Genomic DNA, 25098 nt, shown 5'->3' with positions numbered 1-25098 from the left:
CATTGTCACCAGAAGAGCAATACAAAATGTACAAGTGATATATTAAAATCATCTTTCCAGCTTGAATTTCAATGATGCATTGGGGCAACGATTTTGTGAGAAACATCTTCACCCTTAAATAAAGATTTTCTTAATTCCTTACCTGTGTGCTAATTAGATATCACCTTGTTTTCACATTAAACAGACTTCCACATGAGAAAGCAGCAAGGATACAGTGGCGTTAATGTTTCCTGGTGTCAACCTGTATTATTTCAGTAGACATTGAAATGAGGATGCATCTTGCTGCCTTTCCAATGAAGCAAGTTTAATTTAGTAATAGGTGAAAAACCATCCCTACAAAGGTGTTAATCAGAGACTTGGCTTTGTGGACACTTTTCAAAGAACAAATTTGTTAGCATAAAAATAAAGCCAGAAAATGAAGAGCTGTTTAATCACTCAATTGGATTTTTTTTGCCAGCATATTTCTTTTTCTCTGCAACCCACTGCTAAATTGTGCTTCCTAGCTGTTTTTATAAAATCACTGAATCAAATCTAACTCTGATTACATCAGAGAAGGCCAGGTACCCTACACCATAACAGGGGGTTTGAAATTTTGACTTGTCTACTTAAAGATCACCAAAATCTGATAACAAGGTCAATTACATCCCTGGTTGGGATCGAACCACCAACCTTTTGGTTAGTAGCCGGACACACTAACCGATTGCGCCACAGAGACACTTTGCAAAAAGTACATACTGACAAAGTCTAATAAGTATACATCTAGAACGTTTCCTAGAAAAACTTTAAAAAATCAATAATCTGGAGAGTTTTTGTAAGATGTTTCTTCCATCAACCAATGAAGAAACACATTGGTACTTTCCCATGATGAGTGAGTGCTTCAGGATCTCTTGCACTTACATGTGCAGCAGAGTACTGCAATGGAAGCATGCTGGGCCCATAACCCAGAGGTAGGCAGATTGAAACTATCCTTTGCTATATGCATTTTTTTTGTTAATTTAAGTAATCAAAACTGGGATTGATATTTTTGCTCTTTTATTTTTACTTAAAGTACAATAACTTTTACCATTTTAATTTGTTTTAATAGTATATTGACAGTATAGTTTTCTTTAAAAAATCCACTTAATTTTCTTTACCCTATTATTAAAAGGGTAATTGACAAAAACAAACTACATTGTCACCAGAAGAGCAATACAAAATGTACAAGTGATATATTAAAATCATCTTTCCAGCTTGAATTTCAATGATGCATTGGGGCAACGATTTTGTGAGAAACATCTTCACCCTTAAATAAAGATTTTCTTAATTCCTTACCTGTGTGCTAATTAGATATCACCTTGTTTTCACATTAAACAGACTTCTACATGAGAAAGCAGCAAGGATGCAGTGGCGTTAATGTTTCCTGGTGTCAACCTGTATTATTTCAGTAGACATTGAAATGAGGATGCATCTTGCTGCCTTTCCAATGAAGCAAGTTTAATTTAGTAATAGGTGAAAAACCATCCCAACAAAGGTGTTAATCAGAGACTTGGCTTTGTGGACACTTTTCAGAGAACAAATTTGTTAGCATAAAAATAAAGCCAGAAAATGAAGAGCTGTTTAATCACTCAATTGGATTTTTTTTGCCAGCATATTTCTTTTTCTCTGCAACCCACTGCTAAATTGTGCTTCCTAGCTGTTTTTATAAAATCAATGAATCAAATCTAACTGATTACATCAGAGAAGGCCAGGTACCCTACACCATAACAGGGGGTTTGAAATTTTGACTTGTCTACTTAAAGATCACCAAAATCTGATAACAAGGTCAATTACGTCCCTGGTTGGGATTGAACCACCAACCATTTGGTTAGTAGCCAGACACACAAACCAATTGCGCCACAGAGACACGTTGCAAAAAGCACATACTGACAAAGGCTAATAAGCATACATCTAGAACGTTTCCTAGAAAGACTTTAAAAAGTCAATAATCTGGAGAGTTTTTGTAAAATGTTTCTTCCATCAACCAACGAAGAAACACATTGGTACTTTCCCATGATGAGTGAGTGCTTCAGGATCTCTTGCACTTACATGTGCAGCAGAGTACTGCAATGGAAGCATGCTGGGCCCATAACCCAGAGGTAGGCAGATTGAAACTATCCTTTGCTATATGCATTTTTTTTGTTAATTTAAGTAATCAAAACTGGGATTGATATTTTTGCTCTTTTATTTTTACTTGAAGTACAATAACTTTTACCATTTTAATTTGTTTGAATAGTATATTGACAGTATAGTTTTCTTTAAAAAATCCACTTAATTTTCTTTACCCTATTATTAAAAGGGTAATTGACAAAAACAAACTACATTGTCACCAGAAGAGCAATACAAAATGTACAAGTGTCATATTAAAATCATCTTTCCAGCTTGAATTTCAATGATGCATTGGGGCAACGATTTTGTGAGAAACATCTTCACCCTTAAATAAAGATTTTCTTAATTCCTTACCTGTGTGCTAATTAGATATCACCTTGTTTTCACATTAAACAGACTTCCACATGAGAAAGCAGCAAGGATGCAGTGGCGTTAATGTTTCCTGGTGTCAACCTGTATTATTTCAGTAGAAATTGAAATGAGGATGCATCTTGCTGCCTTTCCAATGAAGCAAGTTTAATTTAGTAATAGGTGAAAAACCATCCCTACAAAGGTGTTAATCAGAGACTTGGCTTTGTGGACACTTTTCAGAGAACAAATTTGTTAGGATAAAAATAAAGCCAGAAAATGAAGATCTGTTTAATCACTCAATTGGATTTTTTTTGCCAGCATATTTCTTTTTCTCTGCAACCCACTGCTAAATTGTGCTTCCTAGCTGTTTTTATAAAATCAATGAATCAAATCTAACTCTGATTACATCAGAGAAGGCCAGGTACCCTACACCATAACAGGGGGTTTGAAATTTTGACTTGTCTACTTAAAGATCACCAAAATCTGATAACAAGGTCAATTACGTCCCTGAGTGGGATTGAACCACCAACCTTTTGGTTAGTAGCCAGACACACTAACCAATTGCGCCACAGAGACACTTTGTAAAAATTATATACTGACAAAGACTAATAAGCATACATCTAGAACGTTTCCTAGAAAAACTTTAAAAAGTCAATAATCTGGAGAGTTTTTGTAAGATGTTTCTTCCATCAACCAACGAAGAAACACATTGGTACTTTCCCATGATGAGTGAGTGCTTCAGGATCTCTTGCACTTATATGTGCAGCAGAGTACAGCAATGGAAGCATGCTGGGCCCATAACCCAGAGGTAGGCAGATTGAAACTATCCTTTGCTATATGCATTTTTTTTTGTTAATTTAAGTAATCAAAACTGGGATTGATATTTTTGCTCTTTTATTTTTACTTAAAGTACAATAACTTTTACCATTTTAATTTGTTTTAATAGTATATTGACAGTATAGTTTTCTTTAAAAAATCCACTTAATTTTCTTTACCCTATTATTAAAAGGGTAATTGACAAAAACAAACTACATTGTCACCAGAAGAGCAATACAAAATGTACAAGTGATATATTAAAATCATCTTTCCAGCTTGAATTTCAATGATGCATTGGGGCAACGATTTTGTGAGAAACATCTTCACCCTTAAATAAAGATTTTCTTAATTCCTTACCTGTGTGCTAAATAGATATCACCTTGTTTTCACATTAAACAGACTTCTACATGAGAAAGCAGCAAGGATGCAGTGGCGTTAATGTTTCCTGGTGTCAACCTGTATTATTTCAGTAGACATTGAAATGAGGATGCATCTTGCTGCCTTTCCAATGAAGCAAGTTTAATTTAGTAATAGGTGAAAAACCATCCCTACAAAGGTGTTAATCAGAGACTTGGCTTTGTGGACACTTTTCAGAGAACAAATTTGTTAGCATAAAAATAAAGCCAGAAAATGAAGAGCTGTTTAATCACTCAATTGGATTTTTTTTGCCAGCATATTTCTTTTTCTCTGCAACCCACTGCTAAATTGTGCTTCCTAGCTGTTTTTATAAAATCAATAAATCAAATCTAACTCTGATTACATCAGAGAAGGCCAGGTACCCTACACCAGAACAGGGGGTTTGAAATTTTGACTTGTCTACTTAAAGATCACCAAAATCTGATAACAAGGTCAATTACGTCCCTGGGTGGGATTGAACCACCAACCATTTGGTTAGTAGCCAGACACACTAACCAATTGCGCCACAGAGACACTTTGCAAAAAGCACATACTGACAAAGGCTAATAAGCATACATCTAGAACGTTTCCTAGAAAAACTTTAAAAAGTCAATAATCTGGAGAGTTTTTGTAAGATGTTTCTTTCATCAACCAACGAAGAAACACATTGGTACTTTCCCATGATGACTGAGTGCTTCAGGATCTCTTGCACTTACATGTGCAGCAGAGTACTGCAATGGAAGCATGCTGGGCCCATAACCCAGAGGTAGGCAGATTGAAACTATCCTTTGCTATATGCATTTTTTTTGTTAATTTAAGTAATCAAAACTGGGATTGATATTTTTGCTCTTTTATTTTTACTTACCATTTTAATTTGTTTTAATAGTATATTGACAGTATAGTTTTCTTTAAAAAATCCACTTAATTTTCTTTACCCTATTATTAAAAGGGTAATTGACAAAAACAAACTACATTGTCACCAGAAGAGCAATACAAAATGTACAAGTGATATATTAAAATCATCTTTCCAGCTTGAATTTCAATGATGCATTGGGGCAACGATTTTGTGAGAAACATCTTCACCCTTAAATAAAGATTTTCTTAATTCCTTACCTGTGTGCTAATTAGATATCACCTTGTTTTCACATTAAACAGACTTCCACATGAGAAAGCAGCAAGGATGCAGTGGCGTTAATGTTTCCTGGTGTCAACCCGTATTATTTCAGTAGACATTGAAATGAGGATGCATCTTGCTGCCTTTCCAATGAAGCAAATTAAATTTAGTAATAGGTGAAAAACCATCCCTACAAAGGTGTTAATCAGAGACTTGGCTTTGTGGACACTTTTCAGAGAACAAATTTGTTAGCATAAAAATAAAGCCAGAAAATGAAGAGCTGTTTAATCACTCAATTGGATTTTTTTGCCAGCATATTTCTTTTTCTCTGCAACCCACTGCTAAATTGTGCTTCCTAGCTGTTTTTATAAAATCACTGAATCAAATCTAACTCTGATTACATCAGAGAAGGCCAGGTACCCTACACCATAAGAGGGGGTTTGAAATTTTGACTTGTCTACTTAAAGATCACCAAAATCTGATAACAAGGTCAATTACGTCCCTGGGTGGGATTGAACCACCAACCTTTTGGTTTTTAGCCGTACACACTAACTGATTGCGCCACAGAGAGACTTTGCAAAATTATATACTGACAAAGGCTAATAAGCATTCATCTAAAACGTTTCCTAGAAAAACTTTAAAAAGTCAATAATCTGGAGAGTTTTTGTAAGATGTTTCTTCCATCCACCAACGAAGAAACACATTGGTACTTTCCCATGATGAGTGAGTGCTTCAGGATCTCTTGCACTTGCATGTGCAGCAGAGTACTGCAATGGAAGCATGCTGGGCCCATAACCCAGAGGTAGGCAGATTAAAACTATCCTCTGCTATATGCATTTTTTTTGTTAATTAAAGTAATCCAAAACTGGGATTGATATTTTTGCTCTTTTATTTTTCATTAAAGTACAATAACTTTTACAATTTTAATTTGTTTTAATAGTATATTGAAAGTATTGTTTTCTTTTAAAAATCCACTTAATTTTCTTTACCCTATTATTAAAATGGTAATTGACAAAAACAAACTACATTGTCACCAGAAGAGCAATACAAAATGTACAAGTGATATATTAAAATCATCTTTCCAGCTTGAATTTCAATGATGCATTGGGGCAACGATTTTGTGAGAAACATTTTCACCCTTAAATAAAGATTTTCTTAATTCCTTACCTGTGTGCTAATTAGATATCACCTTGTTTTCACATTAAACAGACTTCCACATGAGAAAGCAGCAAGGATGCAGTGGCGTTAATGTTTCCTGGTGTCAACCTGTATTATTTCAGTAGACATTGAAATGAGGATGCATCTTGCTGCCTTTCCAATGAAGCAAGTTTAATTTAGTAATAGGTGAAAAACCATCCTTACAAAGGTGTTAATCAGAGACTTGGCTTTGTGGACACTTTTCAGAGAACAAATTTGTTAGCATAAAAATAAAGCCAGAAAATGAAGAGCTGTTTAATCACTCAATTGGATTTTTTTGCCAGCATATTTCTTTTTCTCTGCAACCCACTGCTAAATTGTGCTTCCTAGCTGTTTTTATAAAATCACTGAATCAAATCTAACTCTGATTACATCAGAGAAGGCCAGGTACCCTACACCATAAGAGGGGGTTTGAAATTTTGACTTGTCTACTTAAAGATCACCAAAATCTGATAACAAGGTCAATTACGTCACTGGGTGGGATTGAGCCACCAACCTTTTAATTAATAGCCATACACACTAACTGATTGCGCCACAGAGACACTTTGCAAAAAGTACATACTGACAAAGTCTAATAAGCATACATCTAGAACGTTTCCTAGAAAAACTTTAAAAAGTCAATAATCTGGAGAGTTTTTGTAAGATGTTTCTTCCATCAACCAATGAAGAAACACATTGGTACTTTCCCATGATGAGTGAGTGCTTCAGGATCTCTTGCACTTACATGTGCAGCAAAGTACTGCAATGGAAGCATGCTGGGCCCATTACCCAGAGGTAGTCAGATTGAAACTATCCTCTGCTATATGCATTTTTTTTTGTTAATTAAAGTAATCAAAACTGGGATTGATATTTTTGCTCTTTTATTTTTACTTAAAGTACAATAACTTTTACCATTTTAATTTGTTTTAATAGTATATTGACAGTATAGTTTTCTTTAAAAAATCCACTTAATTTTCTTTACCCTATTATTAAAAGGGTAATTGACAAAAACAAACTACATTGTCACCAGAAGAGCAATACAAAATGTACAAGTGATATATTAAAATCATCTTTCCAGCTTGAATTTCAATGATGCATTGGGGCAACGATTTTGTGAGAAACATCTTCACCCTTAAATAAAGATTTTCTTAATTCCTTACCTGTGTGCTAATTAGATATCACCTTGTTTTCACATTAAACAGTCTTCTACATGAGAAAGCAGCAAGGATGCAGTGGCGTTAATGTTTCCTGGTGTCAACCTGTATTATTTCAGTAGACATTGAAATGAGGATGCATCTTGCTGCCTTTCCAATGAAGCAAGTTTAATTTAGTAATAGGTGAAAAACCATCCCTACAAAGGTGTTAATCAGAGACTTGGCTTTGTGGACACTTTTCAGAGAACAAATTTGTTAGCATAAAAATAAAGCCAGAAAATGAAGAGCTGTTTAATCACTCAATTGGATTTTTTTTGCCAGCATATTTCTTTTTCTCTGCAACCCACTGCTAAATTGTGCTTCCTAGCTGTTTTTATAAAATCAATGAATCAAATCTAACTACATCAGAGAAGGCCAGGTACCCTACACCATAACAAGGGGTTTGAAATTTTGACTTGTCTACTTAAAGATCACCAAAATCTGATAACAAGGTCAATTACATCCCTGGTTGGGATTGAACCACCAACCTTTTGGTTAGTAGCTGGACACACTAACCGATTGCGCCACAGAGACACTTTGCAAAAATTACATACTGACAAAGGCTAATAAGCATACATCTAGAACGTTTCCTAGAAAAACTTTAAAAAGTCTATAATCTGGAGAGTTTTTGTAAGATGTTTCTTCCATCAACCAATGAAAAAACACATTGGTACTTTCCCATGATGAGTGAGTGCTTCAGGATCTCTTGCACTTACATGTGCAGCAGAGTACTGCAATGGAAGCATGCTGGGCCCATAACCCAGAGGTAGGCAGATTGAAACTATCCTTTACTATATGCATTTTTTTTTGTTAATTTAAGTAATCAAAACTGGGATTGATATTTTTGCTCTTTTATTTTTACTTAAAGTACAATAACTTTTACTATTTTAATTTGTTTTAATAGTATATTGACAGTATAGTTTTCTTTAAAAAATCCACTTAATTTTCTTTACCCTATTATTAAAAGGGTAATTGACAAAAACAAACTACATTGTCACCAGAAGAGCAATACAAAATGTACAAGTGATATATTAAAATCATCTTTCCAGCTTGAATTTCAATGATGCATTGGGGCAACGATTTTGTGAGAAACATCTTCACCCTTAAATAAAGATTTTCTTAATTCCTTACCTGTGTGCTAATTACATGTCACCTTGTTTTCACATAAAACAGACTTCTACATGAGAAAGCAGCAAGGATGCAGTGGCGTTAATGTTTCCTGGTGTCAACCTGTATTATTTCAGTAGACATTGAAATGAGGATGCATCTTGCTGCCTTTCCAATGAAGCAAGTTTAATTTAGTAATAGGTGAAAAACCATCCTTACAAAGGTGTTAATCAGAGACTTGGCTTTGTGGACACTTTTCAGAGAACAAATTTGTTAGCATAAAAATAAAGGCAGAAAATGAAGAGCTGTTTAATCACTCAATTGGATTTTTCTACCAGCATATTTTTTTCTCTGCAACCCATTGCTAAATTGTGCTTCCTAGCTGTTTTTTATAAAATCACTGAATCAAATCTAACTCCGATTACATCAGAGAAGGCCAGGTACCCTACACCAAAAGAGGGGGTTTGAAATTTTGACTTGTCTACTTAAATATCACCAAAACCTTATCACAAGGTCAATCATGTCCCTGGGTGGGATTGAACCACCAACCTTTTGGTTAATAGCCAGACACACTAACCGATTGCGCCACAGAGACACTTTGCAAAAAGTACATACTGACAAAGGCTAATAAGCATTAATCTAGAACGTTTCCTAGAAAAACTTTAAAAAGTCAATAATCTGGAGAGTTTTTGTAAGAATTTTCTTAAATCAACCAACGAAGAAACACATTGGTACTTTCCCATGATGAGTGAGTGCTTCAGGTTCTCTTGCACTTACATGTGCAGCAGAGTACTGCAATGGAAGCATGCTGGGCCCATAACCCAGAGGTAGGCAGATTGAAACTATCCTCTGCTATATGCATTTTTTTTGTTAAAGTAATCCAAAACTGGGATTGATATGTTAGCTATTTTTTATTTAATTAAAGTACAATAACTTTTACCATTTTAATTTGTTTTAATAGTATATTGACAGTATTGTTTTCTTTCAAAAATCCACTTAATTGTCTTTACCCTATTATTAAAATGGTAATTGACAAAAACAAACTACATTGTCACCAGAAGAGCAATACAAAATGTACAAGTGATATATTAAAATCATCTTTCCAGCTTGAATTTCAATGATGCATTGGGGCAACGATTTTGTGAGAAACATCTTCACCCTTAAATAAAGATTTTCTTAATTCCTTACCTGTGTGCTAATTAGATATCACCTTGTTTTCACATTAAACAGTCTTCCACATGAGAAAGCAGCAAGGATGCATTGGCGTTAATGTTTCCTGGTGTCAACCTGTATTATTTCAGTAGACATTGAAATGAGGATGCATCTTGCTGCCTTTCCAATGAAGCAAGTTTAATTTAGTAATAGGTGAAAAACCATCCTTACAAAGGTGTTAATCAGAGACTTGGCTTTGTGGACACTTTTCAGAGAACAAATTTGTTAGCATAAAAATAAAGGCAGAAAATGAAGAGCTGTTTAATCACTCAATTGGATTTTTCTACCAGCATATTTTTTTCTCTGCAACCCATTGCTAAATTGTGCTTCCTAGCTGTTTTTTATAAAATCACTGAATCAAATCTAACTCCGATTACATCAGAGAAGGCCAGGTACCCTACACCAAAAGAGGGGGTTTGAAATTTTGACTTGTCTACTTAAATATCACCAAAACCTTATCACAAGGTCAATCATGTCCCTGGGTGGGATTGAACCACCAACCTTTTGGTTAATAGCCAGACACACTAACCGATTGCGCCACAGAGACACTTTGCAAAAAGTACATACTGACAAAGGCTAATAAGCATTAATCTAGAACGTTTCCTAGAAAAACTTTAAAAAGTCAATAATCTGGAGAGTTTTTGTAAGAATTTTCTTAAATCAACCAACGAAGAAACACATTGGTACTTTCCCATGATGAGTGAGTGCTTCAGGTTCTCTTGCACTTACATGTGCAGCAGAGTACTGCAATGGAAGCATGCTGGGCCCATAACCCAGAGGTAGGCAGATTGAAACTATCCTCTGCTATATGCATTTTTTTTGTTAAAGTAATCCAAAACTGGGATTGATATGTTAGCTATTTTTTATTTAATTAAAGTACAATAACTTTTACCATTTTAATTTGTTTTAATAGTATATTGACAGTATTGTTTTCTTTCAAAAATCCACTTAATTGTCTTTACCCTATTATTAAAATGGTAATTGACAAAAACAAACTACATTGTCACCAGAAGAGCAATACAAAATGTACAAGTGATATATTAAAATCATCTTTCCAGCTTGAATTTCAATGATGCATTGGGGCAACGATTTTGTGAGAAACATCTTCACCCTTAAATAAAGATTTTCTTAATTCCTTACCTGTGTGCTAATTAGATATCACCTTGTTTTCACATTAAACAGTCTTCCACATGAGAAAGCAGCAAGGATGCATTGGCGTTAATGTTTCCTGGTGTCAACCTGTATTATTTCAGTAGACATTGAAATGAGGATGCATCTTGCTGCCTTTCCAATGAAGCAAGTTTAATTTAGTAATAGGTGAAAAACCATCCTTACAAAGGTGTTCATCAGAGACTTGGCTTTGTGGACACTTTTCAGAGAACATATTTGTTAGCATAAAAATAAAGCCAGAAAATGAAGAGCTGTTTAATCACTCAATTGGATTTTTTTGCCAGCATATTTCTTTGTCTCTGCAACCCACTGCTAAATTGTGCTTCCTAGCTGTTTTTATAAAATCACTGAATCAAATCTAACTCTGATTACATCAGAGAAGGCCAGGTACCCTACACCATAAGAGGGGATTTGAAATTTTGACTTGTCTACTTAAAGATCACCAAAATCTGATAACAAGGTCAATTACGTCCCTGGGTGGGATTGAACCACCAACCTTTTGGTTAATAGCCGTGCACACTAACTGAATGCGCCACAAAGACACTTTGCAAAAGTCCTTACTGACAAAGGCTAATAAGCATTCATCTAAAACGTTTCCTAGAAAAACTTTAAAAAGTCAATAATCTGGAGAGTTTTTGTAAAATGTTTCTTCCATCAACCAACGAAGAAACACATTGGTACTTTCCCATGATGAGTGAGTGCTTCAGGATCTCTTGCACTTACATGTGCAGCAGAGTACAGCAATGGAAGCATGCTGGGCCCATAACCCAGCGGTAGGCAGATTGAAACTATCCTCTGCTATATGCATTTTTTTTTGTTAATTAAAGTAATCCAAAACTGGGATTGATATTTTGGCTCTTTTATTTTTACTTAAAGTACAATAACTTTTACCATTTTAATTTGTTTTAATAGTATATTGACAGTATTGTTTTCTTTCAAAAATCCACTTAATTTTCTTTACCCTATTATTAAAATGGTAATTGACAAAAACAAACTACATTGTCACCAGAAGAGCAATACAAAATGTACAAGTGATATATTAAAATCATCTTTCCAGCTTGAATTTCAATGATGCATTGGGGCAACGATTTTGTGAGAAACATCTTCACCCTTAAATAAAGATTTTCTTAATTCCTTACCTGTGTGCTAATTAGATATCACCTTGTTTTCACATTAAACAGACTTCCACATGAGAAAGCAGCAAGGATACAGTGGCGTTAATGTTTCCTGGTGTCAACCTGTATTATTTCAGTAGACATTGAATTGAGGATGCATCTTGCTGCCTTTCCAATGAAGCAAGTTTAATTTAGTAATAGGTGAAAAACCATCCCTACAAAGGTGTTAATCAGAGACTTGGCTTTGTGGACACTTTTCAAAGAACAAATTTGTTAGCATAAAAATAAAGCCAGAAAATGAAGAGCTGTTTAATCACTCAATTGGATTTTTTTTGCCAGCATATTTCTTTTTCTCTGCAACCCACTGCTAAATTGTGCTTCCTAGCTGTTTTTATAAAATCACTGAATCAAATCTAACTACATCAGAGAAGGCCAGGTACCCTACACCATAAGAGGGGGTTTGAAATTTTGACTTGTCTACTTAAAGATCACCAAAATCTGATAACAAGGTCAATTACGTCCCTGGTTGGGATTAAACCACCAACCTTTTGGTTAGTAGCCGGACACACTAACCGATTGCGCCACAGAGACACTTTGCAAAAAGTACATACTGACAAAGTCTAATAAGCATACATCTAGAACGTTTCCTAGAAAAACTTTAAAAAGTCAATAATCTGGAGAGTTTTTGTAAGATGTTTCTTCCATCAACCAATGAAGAAACACATTGGTACTTTCCCATGATGAGTGAGTGCTTCAGGATCTCTTGCACTTACATGTGCAGCAGAGTACTGCAATGGAAGCATGCTGGGCCCATAACCCAGAGGTAGGCAGATTGAAACTATCCTTTGCTATATGCATTTTTTTTTTGTTAATTTAAGTAATCAAAACTGGGATTGATATTTTTGCTCTTTTATTTTTACTTAAAGTACAATAACTTTTACCATTTTAATTTGTTTTAATAGTATATTGACAGTATAGTTTTCTTTAAAAAATCCACTTAATTTTCTTTACCCTATTATTAAAAGGGTAATTGACAAAAACAAACTACATTGTCACCAGAAGAGCAATACAAAATGTACAAGTGATATATTAAAATCATCTTTCCAGCTTGAATTTCAATGATGCATTGGGGCAACGATTTTGTGAGAAACATCTTCACCCTTAAATAAAGATTTTCTTAATTCCTTACATGTGTGCTAATTAGATATCACCTTGTTTTCACATTAAACAGACTTCTACATGAGAAAGCAGCAAGGATGCAGTGGCGTTAATGTTTCCTGGTGTCAACCTGTATTATTTCAGTAGACATTGAAATGAGGATGCATCTTGCTGCCTTTCCAATGAAGCAAGTTTAATTTAGTAATAGGTGAAAAACCATCCCTACAAAGGTGTTAATCAGAGACTTGGCTTTGTGGACACCTTTCAGAGAACAAATTTGTTAGCATAAAAATAAAGCCAGAAAATGAAGAGCTGTTTAATCACTCAATTGGATTTTTTTTGCCAGCATATTTCTTTTTCTCTGCAACCCACTGCTAAATTGTGCTTCCTAGCTGTTTTTATAAAATCAATGAATCAAATCTAACTCTGATTACATCAGAGAAGGCCAGGTACCCTACACCAGAACAGGGGGATTTGAAATTTTGACTTGTGTACTTAAAGATCACCAAAATCTGATAACAAGGTCAATTACGTCCCTGGGTGGGATTGAACCACCAACCTTTTGGTTTATAGCCGTACACACTAACTGATTGCGCCACAGAGACACTTTGCAAAAGTACTTACTGACATAGGCTAATAAGCATTCATCTAAAACGTTTCCTAGAAAATCTTTAAAAAGTCAATAATCTGGAGAGTTTTTGTAAGATGTTTCTTCCATCCACCAACAAAGAAACACATTGGTACTTTCCCATGATGAGTGAGTGCTTCAGGATCTCTTGCACTTACATGTGCAGCAGAGTACTGCAATGGAAGCATGCTGGGCCCATAACCCAGAGGTAGGCAGATTAAAACTATCCTCTGCTATATGCATTTTTTTTGTTAATTAAAGTAATCCAAAACTGGGATTGATATTTTTGCTCTTTTATTTTTCATTAAAGTACAATAACTTTTACCATTTTAATTTGTTTTAATAGTATATTGAAAGTATTGTTTTCTTTTAAAAATCCTCTTAATTTTCTTTACCCTATTATTAAAATGGTAATTGACAAAAACAAACTACATTGTCACCAGAAGAGCAATACAAAATGTACAAGTGATATATTAAAATCATCTTTCCAGCTTGAATTTCAATGATGCATTGGGGCAACGATTTTGTGAGAAACATTTTCACCCTTAAATAAAGATTTTCTTAATTCCTTACCTGTGTGCTAATTAGATATCACCTTGTTTTCACATTAAACAGACTTCCACATGAGAAAGCAGCAAGGATGCAGTGGCGTTAATGTTTCCTGGTGTCAACCTGTATTATTTCAGTAGACATTGAAATGAGGATGCATCTTGCTGCCTTTCCAATGAAGCAAGTTTAATTTAGTAATAGGTGAAAAACCATCCTTACAAAGGTGTTAATCAGAGACTTGGCTTTGTGGAAACTTTTCAGAGAACAAATTTGTTAGCATAAAAATAAAGCCAGAAAATGAAGAGCTGTTTAATCACTCAATTGGATTTTTTTGCCAGCATATTTCTTTTTCTCTGCAACCCACTGCTAAATTGTGCTTCCTAGCTGTTTTTATAAAATCACTGAATCAAATCTAACTCTGATTACATCAGAGAAGGCCAGGTACCCTACACCATAAGAGGGGGTTTGAAATTTTGACTTGTCTACTTAAAGATCACCAAAATCTGATAACAAGGTCAATTACGTCCCTGGGTGGGATTGAACCACCAACCTTCTGGTTAATAGCCATACACACTAACTGATTGCGCCACAGAGACACTTTGCAAAAGTACATACTGACAAAGGCTAATAAGCATTCATCTAAAACGTTTCCTTGAAAAATTTTAAAAAGTCAATAATCTGGAGAGTTTTTGTAAGATGTTTCTTCCATCAACCAACGAAGAAACACATTGGTACTTTCCCATGATGAGTGAGTGCTTCAGGATCTCTTGCACTTACATGTGCAGCAGAGTACAGCAATGGAAGCATGCTGGGTCCATAACCCAGCGGTAGGCAGATTGAAACTATCCTTTGCTATATGCATTTTTTTTGTTAATTTAAGTAATCAAAACTGGGATTGATATTTTTGCTCTTTTATTTTTACTTGAAGTACAATAACTTTTACCATTTTAATTTGTTTGAATAGTATATTGACAGTATAGTTTTCTTTAAAAAATCCACTTAATTTTCTTTACCCTATTATTAAAAGGGTAATTGACAAAAACAAACTACATTGTCACCAGAAGAGCAATACAAAATGTACAAGTGATATATTAAAATCATCTTTCCAGCTTGAATTTCAATGATGCATTGGGGCAACGATTTTGTGAGAAACATCTTCACCCTTAAATAAAGATTTTCTTAATTCCTTACCTGTGTGCTAATTAGATATCACCTTGTTTTCACATTAAACAGACTTCCACATGAGAAAGCAGCAAGGATGCAGTGGCGTTAATGTTTCCTGGTGTCAACCTGTATTATTTCAGTAGAAATTGAAATGAGGATGCATCTTGCTGCCTTTCCAATGAAGCAAGTTTAATTTAGTAATAGGTGAAAAACCATCCCTACAAAGGTGTTAATCAGAGACTTGGCTTTGTGGACACTTTTCAGAGAACAAATTTGTTAGCATAAAAATAAAGCCAGAAAATGAAGAGCTGTTTAATCACTTAATTGGATTTTTTTTGCCAGCTTATTTCTTTTTCTCTGCAACCCACTGCTAAATTGTGCTTCCTATCTGTTTTTATAAAATCACTGAATCAAATCTAACTCTGATTACATCAGAGAAGGCCAGGTACCCTACACCATAACAGGGGGTTTGAAATTTTGACTTGTCTACTTAAAGATCACCAAAATCTGATAACAAGGTCAATTACGTCCCTGGGTGGGATTGAACCACCAACCTTTTGGTTAGTAGCCAGACACACTAACCAATTGCGCCACAGAGACACTTTGTAAAAATTACATACTGACAAAGGCTAATAAGCATACATCTAGAACGTTTCCTAGAAAAACTTTAAAAAGTCAATAATCTGGAGAGTTTTTGTAAGATGTTTCTTCCATCAACCAACGAAGAAACACATTGGTACTTTCCCATGATGAGTGAGTGCTTCAGGATCTCTTGCACTTATATGTGCAGCAGAGTACTGCAATGGAAGCATGCTGGGCCCATAACCCAGAGGTAGGCAGATTGAAACTATCCTCTGCTATATGCATTTTTTTTTGTTAATTAAAGTAATCCAAAACTGGGATTGATATTTTGGTTCTTTTATTTTTACTTAAAGTACAATAACTTTTACCATTTTAATTTGTTTTAATAGTATATTGACAGTATTGTTTTCTTTCAAAAATCCACTTAATTTTCTTTACCCTATTATTAAAATGGTAATTGACAAAAACAAACTACATTGTCACCAGAAGAGCAATACAAAATGTACAAGTGATATATTAAAATCATCTTTCTAGCTTGAATTTCAATGATGCATTGGGGCAACGATTTTGTGAGAAACATCTACACCCTTAAATAAAGATTTTCTTAATTCCTTACCTGTGTGCTAATTAGATATCACCTTGTTTTCACATTAAACAGACTTCCACATGAGAAAGCAGCAAGGATGCAGTGGCGTTAATGTTTCCTGGTGTCAACCCGTATTATTTCAGTAGACATTGAAATGAGGATGCATCTTGCTGCCTTTCCAATGAAGCAAATTTAATTTAGTAATAGGTGAAAAACCATCCCTACAAATGTGTTAATCAGAGACTTGGCTTTGTGGACACTTTTCAGAGAACAAATTTGTTAGCATAAAAATAAAGCCAGAAAATTAAGAGCTGTTTAATCACTCAATTGGATTTTTTTGCCAGCATATTTCTTTTTCTCTGCAACCCACTGCTAAATTGTGCTTCCTAGCTGTTTTTATAAAATCACTGAATCAAATCTAACTCTGATTACATCAGAGAAGGCCAGGTACCCTACACCATAAGAGGGGGTTTGAAATTTTGACTTGTCTACTTAAAGATCACCAAAATCTGATAACAAGGTCAATTACGTGCCTGGGTGGGATTGAACCACCAACCTTTTGGTTTATAGCCGTACACACTAACTGATTGCGCCACAGAGACACTTTGCAAAAGTACTTACTGACATAGGCTAATAAGCATTCATCTAAAACGTTTCCTAGAAAAACTTTAAAAAGTCAATAATCTGGAGAGTTTTTGTAAGATGTTTCTTCCATCCACCAACAAAGAAACACATTGGTACTTTCCCATGATGAGTGAGTGCTTCAGGATCTCTTGCACTTACATGTGCAGCAGAGTACTGCAATGGAAGCATGCTGGGCCCATAACCCAGAGGTAGGCAGATTAAAACTATCCTCTGCTATATGCATTTTTTTTGTTAATTAAAGTAATCCAAAACTGGGATTGATATTTTTGCTCTTTTATTTTTCATTAAAGTACAATAACTTTTACCATTTTAATTTGTTTTAATAGTATATTGAAAGTATTGTTTTCTTTTAAAAATCCACTTAATTTTCTTTACCCTATTATTAAAATGGTAATTGACAAAAACAAACTACATTGTCACCAGAAGAGCAATACAAAATGTACAAGTGATATATTAAAATCATCTTTCCAGCTTGAATTTCAATGATGCATTGGGGCAACGATTTTGTGAGAAACATTTTCACCCTTAAATAAAGATTTTCTTAATTCCTTACCTGTGTGCTAATTAGATATCACCTTGTTTTCACATTAAACAGACTTCCACATGAGAAAGCAGCAAGGATGCAGTGGCGTTAATGTTTCCTGGTGTCAACCTGTATTATTTCAGTAGACATTGAAATGAGGATGCATCTTGCTGCCTTTCCAATGAAGCAAGTTTAATTTAGTAATAGGTGAAAAACCATCCTTACAAAGGTGTTAATCAGAGACTTGGCTTTGTGGAAACTTTTCAGAGAACAAATTTGTTAGCATAAAAATAAAGCCAGAAAATGAAGAGCTGTTTAATCACTCAATTGGATTTTTTTGCCAGCATATTTCTTTTTCTCTGCAACCCACTGCTAAATTGTGCTTCCTAGCTGTTTTTATAAAATCACTGAATCAAATCTAACTCTGATTACATCAGAGAAGGCCAGGTACCCTACACCATAAGAGGGGGTTTGAAATTTTGACTTGTCTACTTAAAGATCACCAAAATCTGATAACAAGGGCAATTACGTCCCTGGGTGGGATTGAACCACCAACCTTTTAGTTAATAGCCATACACACTAACTGATTGCGCCACAGAGACACTTTGCAAAAGTCAATACTGACAAAGGCTAATAAGCATTCATCTAAAACGTTTCCTTGAAAAACTTTAAAAAGTCAATAATCTGGAGAGTTTTTGTAAGATGTTTCTTCCATCAACCAACGAAGAAACACATTGGTACTTTCCCATGATGAGTGAGTGCTTCAGGATCTCTTGCACTTACATGTGCAGCAGAGTACAGCAATGGAAGCATGCTGGGCCCATAACCCAGCGGTAGGCAGATTGAAACTATCCTTTGCTATATGCATTTTTTTTGTTAATTTAAGTAATCAAAACTGGGATTGATATTTTTGCTCTTTTATTTTTACTTGAAGTACAATAACTTTTACCATTTTAATTTGTTTGAATAGTATATTGACAGTATAGTTTTCTTTCAAAAATCCACTTAATTTTCTTTACCCTATTATTAAAAGGGTAATTGACAAAAACAAACTACATTGTCACCAGAAGAGCAATACAAAATGTACAAGTGATATATTAAAATCATCTTTCCAGCTTGAATTTCAATGATGCATTGGGGCAACGATTTTGTGAGAAACATCTTCACCCTTAAATAAAGATTTTCTTAATTCCTTACCTGTGTGCTAATTAGATATCACCTTGTTTTCACATTAAACAGACTTCTACATGAGAAAGCAGCAAGGATGCAGTGGCGTTAATGTTTCCTGGTGTCAACCTGTATTATTTCAGTAGACATTGAAATGAGGATGCATCTTGCTGCCTTTCCAATGAAGCAAGTTTAATTTAGTAATAGGTGAAAAACCATCCCTACAAAGGTGTTAATCAGAGACTTGGCTTTGTGGACACTTTTCAGAGAACAAATTTGTTAGCATAAAAATAAAGCCAGAAAATGAAGAGCTGTTTAATCACTCAATTGGATTTTTTTTGCCAGCATATTTCTTTTTCTCTGCAACCCACTGCTAAATTGTGCTTCCTAGCTGTTTTTATAAAATCAATGAATCAAATCTAACTCTGATTACATCAGAGAAGGCGAGGTACCCTACACCAGAACAGGGGGTTTGAAATTTTGACTTGTCTACTTAAAGATCACCAAAATTTGATAACAAGGTCAATTACGTCCATGGGTGGGATTGAACCACCAACCATTTGGTTAGTAGCCGGACACACTAACCAATTGCGCCACAGAGACACTTTGCAAAAAGCACATACTGACAAAGGCTAATAAGCATACATCTAGAACGTTTCCTAGAAAAACTTTAAAAAGTCAATAATCTGGAGAGTTTTTGTAAGATGTTTCTTCCATCAACCAACGAAGAAACACATTGGTACTTTCCCATGATGAGTGAGTGCTTCAGGATCTCTTGCACTTATATGTGCAGCAGAGTACTGCAATGGAAGCATGCTGGGCCCATAACCCAGAGGTAGGCAGATTGAAACTATCCTTTGCTATATGCATTTTTTTTTGTTAATTTAAGTAATCAAAACTGGGATTGATATTTTTGCTCTTTTATTTTTACTTAAAGTACAATAACTTTTACCATTTTAATTTGTTTTAATAGTATATTGACAGTATAGTTTTCTTTAAAAAATCCACTTAATTTTCTTTACCCTATTATTAAAAGGGTAATTGACAAAAACAAACTACGTTGTCACCAGAAGAGCAATACAAAATGTACAAGTGATATATTAAAATCATCTTTCCAGCTTGAATTTCAATGATGCATTGGGGCAACGATTTTGTGAGAAACATCTTCACCCTTAAATAAAGATTTTCTTAATTCCTTACCTGTGTGCTAATTAGATATCACCTTGTTTTCACATTAAACAGACTTCTACATGAGAAAGCAGCAAGGATGCAGTGGCGTTAATGTTTCCTGGTGTCAACCTGTATTATTTCAGTAGACATTGAAATGAGGATGCATCTTGCTGCCTTTCCAATGAAGCAAGTTTAATTTAGTAATAGGTGAAAAACCATCCCTACAAAGGTGTTAATCAGAGACTTGGCTTTGTGGACACTTTTCAGAGAACAAATTTGTTAGCATAAAAATAAAGCCAGAAAATGAAGAGCTGTTTAATCACTCAATTGAATTTTTTTTGCCAGCATATTTCTTTTTCTCTGCAACCCACTGCTAAATTGTGCTTCCTAGCTGTTTTTATAAAATCAATGAATCAAATCTAACTCTGATTACATCAGAGAAGGCCAGGTACCCTACACCAGAACAGGGGGTTTGAAATTTTGACTTGTCTACTTAAAGATCACCAAAATCTGATAACAAGGTCAATTACGTCCCTGGTTGGGATTGAACCACCAACCATTTGGTTAGTAGCCGGACACACTAACCGATTGCGCCACTGAGACACTTTGCAAAATGCACATACTGACAAAGGCTAATAAGCATACATCTAGAACGTTTCCTAGAAAGACTTTAAAAAGTCAATAATCTGGAGAGTTTTTGTAAAATGTTTCTTCCATCAACCAACGAAGAAACACATTGGTACTTTCCCATGATGAGTGAGTGCTTCAGGATCTCTTGCACTTACATGTGCAGCAGAGTACTGCAATGGAAGCATGCTGGGCCCATAACCCAGAGGTAGGCAGATTGAAACTATCCTTTGCTATATGCATTTTTTTTGTTAATTTAAGTAATCAAAACTGGGATTGATATTTTGCTCTTTTATTTTTACTTGAAGTACAATAACTTTTACCATTTTAATTTGTTTGAATAGTATATTGACAGTATAGTTTTCTTTAAAAAAATCCACTTAATTTTCTTTACCCTATTATTAAAAGGGTAATTGACAAAAACAAACTACATTGTCACCAGAAGAGCAATACAAAATGTACAAGTGATATATTAAAATCATCTTTCCAGCTTGAATTTCAATGATGCATTGGGGCAACGATTTTGTGAGAAACATCTTCACCCTTAAATAAAGATTTTCTTAATTCCTTACCTGTGTGCTAATTAGATATCACCTTGTTTTCACATTAAACAGACTTCTACATGAGAAAGCAGCAAGGATGCAGTGGCGTTAATGTTTCCTGGTGTCAACCTGTATTATTTCAGTAGACATTGAAATGAGGATGCATCTGGCTGCCTTTCCAATGAAGCAAGTTTAATTTAGTAATAGGTGAAAAACCATCCTTACAAAGGTGTTAATCAGAGACTTGGCTTTGTGGACACTTTTCAGAGAACAAATTTGTTAGCATAAAAATAAAGCCAGAAAATGAAGAGCTGTTTAATCACTCAATTGAATTTTTTTTGCCAGCATATTTCTTTTTCTCTGCAACCCACTGCTAAATTGTGCTTCCTAGCTGTTTTTATAAAATCAATGAATCAAATCTAACTCTGATTACATCAGAGAAGGCCAGGTACCCTACACCAGAACAGGGGGTTTGAAATTTTGACTTGTCTACTTAAAGATCACCAAAATCCGATAACAAGGTCAATTACATACCTGGTTGGGATTGAACCACCAACCATTTGGTTAGTAGCCGGACACACTAACCGATTGCACCACAGAGACACTTTGCAAAATGCACATACTGACAAAGGCTAATAAGCATACATCTAGAACGTTTCCTAGAAAGACTTTAAAATGTCAATAATCTGGAGAGTTTTTGTAAAATGTTTCTTCCATCAACCAACGAAGAAACACATTGGTACTTTCCCATGATGAGTGAGTGCTTCAGGATCTCTTGCACTTACATGTGCAGCAGAGTACTGCAATGGAAGCATGCTGGGCCCATAACCCAGAGGTAGGCAGATTGAAACTATCCTTTGCTATATGCATTTTTTTGTTAATTTAAGTAATCAAAACTGGGATTGATATTTTGCTCTTTTATTTTTACTTGAAGTACAATAACTTTTACCATTTTAATTTGTTTGAATAGTATATTGACAGTATAGTTTTCTTTAAAAAAATCCACTTAATTTTCTTTACCCTATTATTAAAAGGGTAATTGACAAAAACAAACTACATTGTCACCAGAAGAGCAATACAAAATGTACAAGTGATATATTAAAATCATCTTTCCAGCTTGAATTTCAATGATGCATTGGGGCAACGATTTTGTGAGAAACATCTTCACCCTTAAATAAAGATTTTCTTAATTCCTTACCTGTGTGCTAATTAGATATCACCTTGTTTTCACATTAAACAGACTTCTACATGAGAAAGCAGCAAGGATGCAGTGGCGTTAATGTTTCCTGGTGTCAACCTGTATTATTTCAGTAGACATTGAAATGAGGATGCATCTTGCTGCCTTTCCAATGAAGCAAGTTTAATTTAGTAATAGGTGAAAAACCATCCCTACAAAGGTGTTAATCAGAGACTTGGCTTTGTGGACACTTTTCAGAGAACAAATTTGTTAGCATAAAAATAAAGCCAGAAAATGAAGAGCTGTTTAATCACTCAATTGGATTTTTTTTGCCAGCATATTTCTTTTTCTCTGCAACCCACTGCTAAATTGTGCTTCCTAGCTGTTTTTATAAAATCAATGAATCAAATCTAACTCTGATTACATCAGAGAAGGCCAGGTACCCTACACCAGAACAGGGGGTTTGAAATTTTGACTTGTCTACTTAAAGATCACCAAAATCTGATAACAAGGTCAATTACGTCCCTGGTTGGGATTGAACCACCAACCATTTGGTTAGTAGCCAGACACACTAACCAATTGCGCCACAGAGACACGTTGCAAAAAGCACATACTGACAAAGGCTAATAAGCATACATCTAGAACGTTTCCTAGAAAAACTTTAAAAAGTCAATAATCTGGAGAGTTTTTGTAAGATGTTTCTTCCATCAACCAACGAAGAAACACATTGGTACTTTCCCATGATGAGTGAGTGCTTCAGGATCTCTTGCACTTATATGTGCAGCAGAGTACTGCAATGGAAGCATGCTGGGCCCATAACCCAGAGGTAGGCAGATTGAAACTATCCTTTGCTATATGCATTTTTTTTTGTTAATTTAAGTAATCAAAACTGGGATTGATATTTTTGCTCTTTTATTTTTACTTAAAGTACAATAACTTTTACCATTTTAATTTGTTTTAATAGTATATTGACAGTATAGTTTTCTTTAAAAAATCCACTTAATTTTCTTTACCCTATTATTAAAAGGGTAATTGACAAAAACAAACTACGTTGTCACCAGAAGAGCAATACAAAATGTACAAGTGATATATTAAAATCATCTTTCCAGCTTGAATTTCAATGATGCATTGGGGCAACGATTTTGTGAGAAACATCTTCACCCTTAAATAAAGATTTTCTTAATTCCTTACCTGTGTGCTAATTAGATATCACCTTGTTTTCACATTAAACAGACTTCTACATGAGAAAGCAGCAAGGATGCAGTGGCGTTAATGTTTCCTGGTGTCAACCTGTATTATTTCAGTAGACATTGAAATGAGGATGCATCTTGCTGCCTTTCCAATGAAGCAAGTTTAATTTAGTAATAGGTGAAAAACCATCCCTACAAAGGTGTTAATCAGAGACTTGGCTTTGTGGACACTTTTCAGAGAACAAATTTGTTAGCATAAAAATAAAGCCAGAAAATGAAGAGCTGTTTAATCACTCAATTGAATTTTTTTTGCCAGCATATTTCTTTTTCTCTGCAACACACTGCTAAATTGTGCTTCCTAGCTGTTTTTATAAAATCAATGAATCAAATCTAACTCTGATTACATCAGAGAAGGCCAGGTACCCTACACCAGAACAGGGGGTTTGAAATTTTGACTTGTCTACTTAAAGATCACCAAAATCTGATAACAAGGTCAATTACGTCCCTGGTTGGGATTGAACCACCAACCATTTGGTTAGTAGCCGAACACACTAACCGATTGTGCCACAGAGACACTTTGCAAAATACACATACTGACAAAGGCTAATAAGCATACATCTAGAACGTTTCCTAGAAAGACTTTAAAAAGTCAATAATCTGGAGAGTTTTTGTAAATGTTTCTTCCATCAACCAACGAAGAAACACATTGGTACTTTCCCATGATGAGTGAGTGCTTCAGGATCTCTTGCACTTACATGTGCAGCAGAGTACTGCAATGGAAGCATGCTGGGACCATAACCCAGAGGTAGGCAGATTGAAACTATCCTTTGCTATATGCATTTTTTTTGTTAATTTAAGTAATCAAAACTGGGATTGATATTTTGCTCTTTTATTTTTACTTGAAGTACAATAACTTTTACCATTTTAATTTGTTTGAATAGTATATTGACAGTATAGTTTTCTTTAAAAAAATCCACTTAATTTTCTTTACCCTATTATTAAAAGGGTAATTGACAAAAACAAACTGCATTGTCACCAGAAGAGCAATACAAAATGTACAAGTGATATATTAAAATCATCTTTCCAGCTTGAATTTCAATGATGCATTGGGGCAACGATTTTGTGAGAAACATCTTCACCCTTAAATAAAGATTTTCTTAATTCCTTACCTGTGTGCTAATTAGATATCACCTTGTTTTCACATTAAACAGACTTCTACATGAGAAAGCAGCAAGGATGCAGTGGCGTTAATGTTTCCTGGTGTCAACCTGTATTATTTCAGTAGACATTGAAATGAGGATGCATCTGGCTGCCTTTCCAATGAAGCAAGTTTAATTTAGTAATAGGTGAAAAACCATCCTTACAAAGGTGTTAATCAGAGACTTGGCTTTGTGGACACTTTTCAGAGAACAAATTTGTTAGCATAAAAATAAAGCCAGAAAATGAAGAGCTGTTTAATCACTCAATTGAATTTTTTTTGCCAGCATATTTCTTTTTCTCTGCAACCCACTGCTAAATTGTGCTTCCTAGCTGTTTTTATAAAATCAATGAATCAAATCTAACTCTGATTACATCAGAGAAGGCCAGGTACCCTACACCAGAACAGGGGGTTTGAA

At 34.8% G+C, this 25098-nt stretch overlaps 4 non-coding genes across 4 annotated transcripts; all 4 read right to left on the bottom strand.

The window, feature by feature from the left end:
• Positions 1-2977: 2977 nt before the first annotated feature.
• On the bottom strand, positions 2978-3051 carry TRNAS-ACU (transfer RNA serine (anticodon ACU)). Its single transcript has one exon. It is a non-coding gene; the product is annotated as a tRNA-Ser (tRNA).
• Positions 3052-4147: 1096 nt separating this feature from the next.
• Positions 4148-4221, bottom strand: TRNAS-ACU (transfer RNA serine (anticodon ACU)). The gene has a single exon. It is a non-coding gene; the product is annotated as a tRNA-Ser (tRNA).
• Positions 4222-15799: 11578 nt separating this feature from the next.
• TRNAS-ACU (transfer RNA serine (anticodon ACU)) lies at positions 15800-15873 on the bottom strand. Its single transcript has one exon. It is a non-coding gene; the product is annotated as a tRNA-Ser (tRNA).
• An 8109-nt stretch (positions 15874-23982) lies between these two features.
• Positions 23983-24056, bottom strand: TRNAS-ACU (transfer RNA serine (anticodon ACU)). Its single transcript has one exon. It is a non-coding gene; the product is annotated as a tRNA-Ser (tRNA).
• Between the last annotated feature and the right edge of the window lie 1042 nt (positions 24057-25098).

Source organism: Pseudophryne corroboree, chromosome 8 (assembly GCF_028390025.1).
Source record: "Pseudophryne corroboree isolate aPseCor3 chromosome 8, aPseCor3.hap2, whole genome shotgun sequence".
Taxonomy (NCBI): Eukaryota; Metazoa; Chordata; class Amphibia; order Anura; family Myobatrachidae; genus Pseudophryne; species Pseudophryne corroboree.
Note: the sequence above shows the minus strand (reverse complement) of the source record. Positions and strands in the feature narration are given on the sequence as shown.